The following is a 9,473-nucleotide window of genomic DNA, read 5'->3' as shown; positions in this document are numbered from 1 at the left end:
TACACGGATCGTATGATAAGATAACAATACTGGTAAATTAAATATCAACGTTAAAGTGATATTTAATTCAAAAAGCAAAGTTCGTGAAATGAACACAGTCATGGAGAGCGCGGTGTCGCAGGCTCACAAACTTTACTATATAGATTTTTTCGTGATATGGCTAAAATAATATTTTATATCGGCAGAAAGAATTCTCCGATGTCCATTTCTTTCATGCGCCAATAAATCCATGAATAAGTTCCGCTGCATCTTCATATAATCCTGTACACACAGGTTTGAATATATATATATAAATATTAGTGCATGTCACATGGATAATATTGCGTGTCTTAAAAAATCTCTCATAAAATTTTAAAACAAAGTATGTTATACTCATCGTATAAATATGTGTGGCTTTAGGACTATTCCACACAGACATATATTATAGAATAAGGTATCCACTTGAGTGTCTGTTCCAAGATGTTGAATTAGGTGTTGTAATTCTTAATTTCGACACATTTTTCAGGTTAAGGCAACCAATGGTGACACTTTTCTTAGTGGTGCATAATTTTATGGTGCACCTCTTGACTATCTGAGTAAGGACAAGTTAGCACTGCAAAGGCTCAGAAAAGCTGCTGAGAACGCCAAGGTTGAGTTTTTCTCCACTATGCATACTAAAACATATGTCCCCGTTTATCATTGTCGATGCTTTTGATGCAAAGCAATTCAACATTACCATGATTAGATATAACTTTGAGTCTCTTATGAGCAATCTTATAGAGGGACTCTCATTCTTTATGTCATCTGCCTCGAGGATATTGGCAAGACAATGGACTCATGTTAGAATGTCGCACCAAAAAGTATCCACGTTTTGTCCACGATTTATTTCCCATGAATACGTGCGGGTACTATGATAACACTAACTACACCAAATGAAAGATTAGAGAATTTGCATTGCCTCCAGAAGGATTTATTTATTAAGTTCTTTGGACTCTAAAGATAGTTTTGAAATATCTGTTTGCATGTTTTACCTCGTATCCTAATTCAAAATTTTGTAGTTTAATTAGAATATTTATGTGATTGTATATATATAATATTCAATACAAGAATAATTTATGCATGTTCTTCTTGAAAGATTTCTGCAATGTAAAGACATCTTCGTTTTTCATGCATGCTCGTGCTAACGCTACGGTAAAAACAAAAAGACAATATATCAATTAAAAAATAAAAACAAAACTCATGATCAAAGTCAAGAGATAAATTATGGATGCTTGAATTTTGTCATCCATTATCTACCGGTGTGCCTATAAAATAGACTGAATAAACAATTAAACATAGATAGAAAACTAAATTAATGAAAGGATCATTGCATGACATTAATCATCTCATAGCTTCGGACAATATCGCAAAGCTACTAAAAAACTATAACCGTGCTCACACCTCAAGCATTGTCCAGACAAATGGATTACAATGAAAGAAATGGATATCGAAGATTTCTTCCTGCCAATATAAAACATTATCTTAGCCGCATCACGGAAAGGTCTATGAAGTAGAGTTTGTGAGCCTGCGACGCCGCGCACTCCGTGAATGTGTTAAATTCATAAAGTTTGCTTTTTGGATTAAATGTCACTTTAACATTGGTATTTAATTTTTATAGTATTGTTATTTTATCGTGCGATCCGTGTGTTTTTAGTATAAATTGTTAGTATTCCCGTAGCAATGCACGGGCACGCTACCTAGTATAAATATAAAGAATAAAAAAGACGACAAGAAAAATTGGCATTAGGCCAACTCCTTTTGATTCTTTACAAACACATCTAAAAGTTAACATGTGGGTTGTGGGGATCAAATCAAAACAACAAAAAGAACATCGGTTCGACCATAAGTAGCATTTGCCTTCCTTTTTTCTTGAAAAAAAAGAAAGATGCTGCAAAGTTACAGGATTATCAATCTTATCAGCACTATCAATTTTTGGCAATTGTAGAACTCAACTAAGACACCCATTGAAGTGCTACATCCCTAGCTTGCAACCCAATTAAGAGTAAGTTCTCGCAAGCCTAGCTCCCCAGCCATTATTAAACTGCATGTAGGACTCCAAAATGAAGACCACTATTTAAAAAAAGAGTATGCATAATTATTATTTCCTTCCATGCATGATTATTGTTTCCTTGCATGCATGATTGTTTCCTTCCATGCATGATTATTGTTTCCTTTCATGCATGATTATTCTTTCATGCATGATTATTGTTTTCTTTCATGCATGTGGTCTCAGGTGATCGATTTGTTTTCTTCAAAGCAGGCGGGAATCGCAGGGATGACAATTTCTTTTTCTATCGCGCGGGGTATCGCACGGGGTGGGCAGACGGATGAATCAAAACAAATGTCGCACCAAAAGATGTCCAAACTTTATTCTTTTTAGTTGTAGGAGAATTGAAAAAGATCCATGACATGGTCGCCTTGTGTTGAAATTGCGTGGTGGTGCCGTACGAGTGAGTCAATCCAAAGGTATCATATTGACAAGGTCTTAGAAGATCCTATTTGTATTCCGGCTTACCTGCCCGATTAACCTTTAACGACGTTGTCCTTTCGTCGTCAAGTTGATTTGTAGGCCGATACGTTTAGTCCCCCAAGTCTCTGAAAAAAGTCACTTTCAGAGGACATGCATGACTCTTTCTTCAAAGAATTGCACCCGTGAATCTTTGAGTTTTATTATGTCATGATTAAAGTAGACTATGGCGCTACAAATGTCCTTAAACTTGTCGAATTTTATCCATAGGATAATATATATTAGACTCCTTCAAACTGCTTTAACATGTAGGATATTCCGATCGAAAGCCCTGAACGAAGCAAAATCAGTTCTTGCAAATCAAAAGAGCTAGCGTGTAGTATTGATTTCTCTGACTCAGATAAACAGTTGGCGACAATGAACTGGCAAGGTAGACTAGACCTACTCTGAACCAGAAGTTTTTTTTTTAATTCTAGCGCAAAGGCGTACGGCGTACCGTACCCAACGACACCCCAGCGCTTGCATGCATGCATGCTAGACCTAACCAAGCCCAAACGACAGGCCACTCCCGTTTGGGCCCCCATCCAGGCCCAGCACTGCCTCAGCCTTGTGTGGGCCCATGATCCTATTCATGGGGGAGGCAATGCAGATGCAGGGTAAACCCTAGCTAGGCCTGCACAGTAGGTTTTAGGTTTTTACCGGACCCCTTGGTCTTGAATGCCAAACAGTGCCTCCCTTAGCTGTTCGTTCATCCTGCTTGCTGATATGTACAGGCTTGTCTTCCATGATATAGCAACGGAGGATTAACAGGCCTATCATATATATACATACAGTATCCTCTCCGTTTTAAATCGTAGGTCTTTCATGTTTTTTAGATTCGTATCTAAGATATATATTATGTCTAAAAAGCTAGAAGACTTATATACTTCCTCTATACCATAATAAGAGTCATTCTAATCTTGTATAGTTGTCCTAAATTATTGTGATTCTCACTATTTTCTTTTTTACATTGGCCCCGCTCGCTTGTCTTAAAAATAGTTTGTTCGGCTTCTTTTTTCAGCCGGAACAGTGTTTTTCTCTCACAACAATTCAGCCGGAACAGTGTTTTTCAGCCAGTTTCAGCCAAGTTTCAGACCAGCGAACAGGGCCAACAACTAGAATATGCAACTCCTGGTAATGTAAGGTTTTCTTAGTATTTTAGCATTCAACATTTAGTATAAACTTTTCCTACCAAATGGCTCCGTGTGAGGATTCCCGGAATCCCGGCCCATGCTATGACTAATGGTACTGTTTTATTACTGCTTAAAAATACTAGGATAACTCTACCATTTTGATAGTGATTTTTACTCTCTCAATACATCTCTGTTTTTCTCTCTCTTGTTCTTGTTCCTGTGTGCACCATAACTTTTTCAATCCTCCTTAACTATCGTGCCCAACGCTAAAACGACAAATAAATGGGAGTATATGGATATATGCATGGTGGTACGTAGTAGCTAGTAGACTCTACTAGCCCGCGCTCAATAATCACTGATCTAGCTAGCAGCGTATGTATGCAGCTTGGCAGCAGGAACGTACTATGTACTGCGTGGTAATGAAATGCACTGTAATGGTGCACAGTAACTTGGAACCGACAAGCGAGGTTCAAGGTATAATGGGAAGCAGATGAACAGTGGAGAGCTTCAATGGCAAACAGTGTAATGCAGGCCGGCCGGAACGAAGAAGGTGCAGTGGCACGTTCAATAGATTATGCTCCGGACGGCTGCTCCTCCCCTCCTATTGGTCGATGAAGCATGCATTGCTGGGCTTGATTGGGACGGCTCGCCCTCTTCCGCTGTTCATCCATCCGTGCCGCCATATATGGTGCATTGCATGCATACACACCGTGGACAGTGGAGCCATCTGGTCATCTCTCTCTCTTTCTCAGCCATCTGCAGGTCATCTCTCTCTCTCCATTTCGTTGCCGATTTAATTTGGTGGACTAGCCATATAGCTGCTGTGTGGACGACGCAAACCTGAGCAGAGAAACGGGCCGGCGTGCAATGATCAGTGCGTGCGACAAAAGGGATATTTTTCTTTAACATGAGAGTAGACAAAGTGACATGGGTGGCACTATCACAGATAGCCTAGCTCACAAGATTAACATGTGATGTGCACAACACTCGTCGGTCTGCACCGTAAGACTATAAGAAGATATAATTTATTAGATATTATATAATATCAAATAGGATAATTTTTTTCGTAACCATACCTCTCCAGAGCATATAAGAAGAGGCAGGGGTCCCCTAGTCGACATCCACTTACGGATTCTAGGCTTAACCTAAAGCATCTGATCATACACAATACAATCCACAAAAACACCGGACGTAGGGTATTACGTTAAGCCGATGGCCCGAACCTGTCTAATCGCTGTCTCTCGCGTTCTGTGGCACCATCCGGCTCCCTCGCATGCACCTCCACTGATTCATCTAGTACCGTGGGCATACCCTTCGGTAGACTGCCGGACGTATTTCGTCGACAGTGGCGCGCCACGTAGGGGGTGTGCGTGCTGATTCCATGGCTAACCAGATGGGAATTTCTTCTTCAACCGTCATCGCCGACACTTCGGCATTCGACGACAACTCAACGCTGGCACGCAGCAATTGCTTTCCTCGGCGAACGGTTGCGCGTGCTGGAGTCCGACACCTTGCCATGCGCCTCCAACAGATGCAACACGCGACGGCAAGATCGAGAATACGTGTAAGGCGGAGTCAAGCAATATAAGAAAGCTAAGTCAAGTCGCTTTCTAATTAAATATTGTTATACTCGATCAGATACGTAAGATCGTTGCCATGGAACATGACGACCAGCAATCAAGAAAGGAGGCTGGCGATAAAGCGATGTGGAGCGGTGTTTCCACCGAAGATGCTGATCGGTCGTACAAGCTAATTGGAGTAATTGAGGAGATATACAAACATATATGCGTCTAGATCTATACCACCATGCAAGCAACCTCACGTATGTCAGACATGCAAGGAAGATCTCAAACCGCGTCTTGCCTCGGTCGGACATGCCCAAGGACTTCGCCTCCCCACACGGATTGACTCCGTCAGGCTCCGACTACGCCCATTCATCTACGACTCCGTGTACTCGTCCGAGCTATCAAGCGAGCCGTCCAAATCACATCCATCTACTCGGACATCATGACTCGTCGGCTCCTCTACTCCACTCGGCGTCAATCAAGCTAAGTCACGCTTTAATATTCTTCTCAATATTCTCTAATCTTCATACATCTCCGATGTCTCTCCATGATGTTTTCTCCATAATTATTCTCCAAACGGCTTTTTTCTCCGCGTATACCATTTTAAAGATAACACACGCTTTTGACTCAATAAATCTCCGAACAATCATGTTGACGCTCGGATGTTCCCAAAGATGACCTTGTCTCCGGCTTCTCCCTACACGTGCACGAGCGTCTGCCCTCTGCGTTAGGGGTGGTCGGCAGCGCCTCCTTAGCGACACCCTGTTCTTCCTACGCGCACATGGGCTCCACGCTCTGCGTTATGGTTAGCGGGCTAGCTAGGACTGAAGACTCAGCTATACACTAACTGGTCGGACGGTTTATATTAAATATAAACACATCTTCCGAATAACACTAAGTGTTCACACCAACTGATCGCCGAGCTGCATACGCTATTTCATCACTGCTGATTTTTCTCCGGATTTCATATATTTTATTTTTACATCATGAACTACCCGTTTGAAGGGTCGAGATGGTGGACTAGAGGGGGGTGAATAGTCCTTTCTAAAACTTAAATGCGCCAGCTAACTGAAACAAGTGTGGAATTAAAACTATTGGTCTAGCAAAGACTACACCCCTCTATCTATATTCTCTAGCACCTTGCAAACATCCTAATTAAGCAACTAAGGTGCCAAGCTAGCGAAAGCTCACCTATCCAATTCTAGGAGTAAGGTCACACAAACATTTGCCACTAGTATTTTGCACACCGGGGAGCTCCTACACAATTCTAGTAAGCAAAAGCACAAAGCTCCTAAGCTCACTAGCAATGCTTAATAACAAAGACAACCAATGCTAAATTAGAGAGCGCAAATACTTAGCTACACGAACTAAGCAATGTGACCAACAAGGTTACACAAACCAAATTAGCCACGCAAGATTGCTACTTCTATGCTACACAAGCAAGAAGGTAACTAGTGAGCTACACAAGCTAATTAATTACAAGAGCAACTACACAAGAACAATGCATATGAAAGTAATTACAAGCTTGTGTAAGGGGACTGCAAACCAACGGGAAGAACAATGTTGACACGGTAATTTTTCTCCCGAGGTTCACGTGCTTGCCAACACACTACGTCCCCGTTGTGTCGACCGCTCACTTGGTGGTTCGGCGGCTAATTGGCATCACCCGCCAAGCCCGCACGTCGGGCACCGCAAGAACCTACTCCGAAAGTGAGGGTAGCTCAATGACACGCTCAATTAGAGTTGCTCTTCATGGCTCCCGCGGGGCGAGCACAATGCCCCTGACAAAGCTCTTCTCTGGAGCACCACACAAGCTTCCTGCGGGCTTTGATGGAGACCACCACCAAGCCGTCTAGGAGGTGACAACCTCCAAGAGTAACAAGCACCACCGGCTTGCAACTCGATCACCTAGTGCCACTCGATGTAACCTCACAATACAATCGCACTAGAATCGCTCACTCACTCGATCGAATGAACACTATCAAGGTCAAGTGAGTTAGAGGGCTCCCAACCACTACCACATAAGCCACCAAGGCTCTAGTGTGCCCAGCTGCTAGCCCAAGGTTGGCCAATGCTTGGTTTTATAGCCCCCGAGAAAATAGAGCCGTTGTACCCCTCAGTCCACATAAATTTGGGCTGACCGGACACACCGGTCGGATCGACCGAACGCACCCTACCGGCGTCCGATCAATAGATAGCTAACATGTCATCCCTGGCTTCAAATGCTAAGCGTCCAATCTCAATGGTTAAGTTGCGATCGGACATGCACCACAAGGATGACCGGACGCTGCTACGCCTAAGTCCGGTCATTTCCAGTAAGGTTCCAGAGAGGCAAAAACATGACCGGACATGTCCGGTCCACCATAACCGGATGTGCCGGTGCGTCCGCTCCTCCTCCTCTTCTCTACGTGCCGCCACGTTAGCAAGACCAGACGCTGAGCAGTGTTTAGCCAGAGTTTGGTCATGTTTCTTCTCCGAGTCCGGTCATAGGGCAAATCGAGCCCGAGAGCACCACCTTCTTTATAATTGATCGAACGCTAGAACCCTGAGTCCAGTCACTTCGAACTCAACGTCCAATCACTGTTTGATAGTGAAAAACACCTCTTTCAATTCACCAACTTCTTCTCCTTTGCAAATATGTCAACACCACCAAGTGTACACCACCATGTGCATGTGTGTTAGCATTTTCACACTCATGTTTTCAAAGGATTAGCCACTCAACTTGCCATGCCACTCGATCCTAACAACAATGCAAAGTTAGATCACTCGAGTGGCACTAGATGACCAATATGCAAACAAGTTGTCGCTCTTGATAGTACAACCATCTATCCTAAACCCGGTCATCAACTTCTCTACACACCTATGATAGGTGAAATGAAATGCCCTAGGTTATACCTTTGCCTTAAGCATTCCATTCCATCTCCTCCAATGTCGATGCAACACATGCACCAACACGATCAACAATGATATGATCCACTTCATATCATTACGTGATCATATTGGTTCATCGATCTTGACTTCACTTGCTCTTCACCGTTGCCTCGGTCCATCGGCGCCAAGTCATCACTCAACTTGCCCTTCACACTTGCAACCGGTCCGTCGAGCCAAGTCATGTCTTGATCTTATCCACCTTGATCACATGACTCAATGTCATGTCTCATGTGCAATGAGCTCCTTTATCATCACATGTGTGAGCTTTGCAACATCTCTGAGCCATTTCCACTTCCATGACATATGTTGCTCACACACATGTACCTGTGGGCTAATCACCTATGTATCTCACATAAACACAATTAGTCCACCTAGGGTTGTCACTCAATTACCAAAACCAAACAATGACCTTTCACCGTTCTACATATTTTTATTTTAGGGGTCTAGTTTAGTCAATGAGCTTACGCTCGGGGACTGGATCTTTCAGGAAGGACAAGAGGATCATCGTTTGGGTTGTCACACCAGCTGGCACTTGGACTTCACCGCCGACCAACTAGTCGGACCGTTTGGCTCATGGACTTCATCGCTGGCCAGTTGGTCGGATTGTTCGATGCTCACTTCCTGCTTGGCATTCACTTCGTCGCCGACCAGTTGGTTGGACTGCTCATCGTATGGGTTTCATCGTCAGCTACGTTGGGGCCTCTCTAGCTACGTTGGGGACTCCTCGGTTTTCAGATTCTTCGTGCAAGCATCGCCAACTAACCTGGGGACTCCCTTGGTGGTCGGATCTTGCTACGTCTCATCGGTGTGGTATCAAGTTGCTCTATGCTATCCGGATCAGGGTGCTGATCTTGGGCATCATGTCCAGTGTCTTGTGAAGTACATGGCAAATGACGTTGGCAAGCTTTCATTAAAAATTCTTTGACCCTGCTACAAGATATCTTCGAAATCTTCCAGCAGGCTCGGGGACTACGTGTGTACATATCATCTCACGATGACTGCATTTATTTCTACACTGGTTTCCAGTGACATTGGGGACTAGGCCAGCACCTGAAGACTACTACTTTGGACCCTAGCACCACATGACTATTTCACCTATTATTAGGCTTGGGGACTAGGTGGGCACACTTCACCTCGCGGTGAATGTGCTTATTTTTCAACTTAATCTTCTACAAAGTGACTAAGTTCCTCCACGCTGACTAAGTCAAGGATGCTAACCGTCTAACTTTGACGCCCGGAACCTAAGTGGGCCACTTCATCTAAGATGGAGACTTCAAAATATTTTTATCATGAGCCCTTACATCGTTCTAGCAAACCTCA

Source organism: Miscanthus floridulus, chromosome 18 (genome assembly GCF_019320115.1).
Source record: "Miscanthus floridulus cultivar M001 chromosome 18, ASM1932011v1, whole genome shotgun sequence".
Lineage (NCBI taxonomy): Eukaryota > Viridiplantae > Streptophyta > Magnoliopsida > Poales > Poaceae > Miscanthus > Miscanthus floridulus.
The sequence above is the reverse complement of the archived record's forward strand: the minus strand, read 5'-3'. Positions refer to the sequence as shown.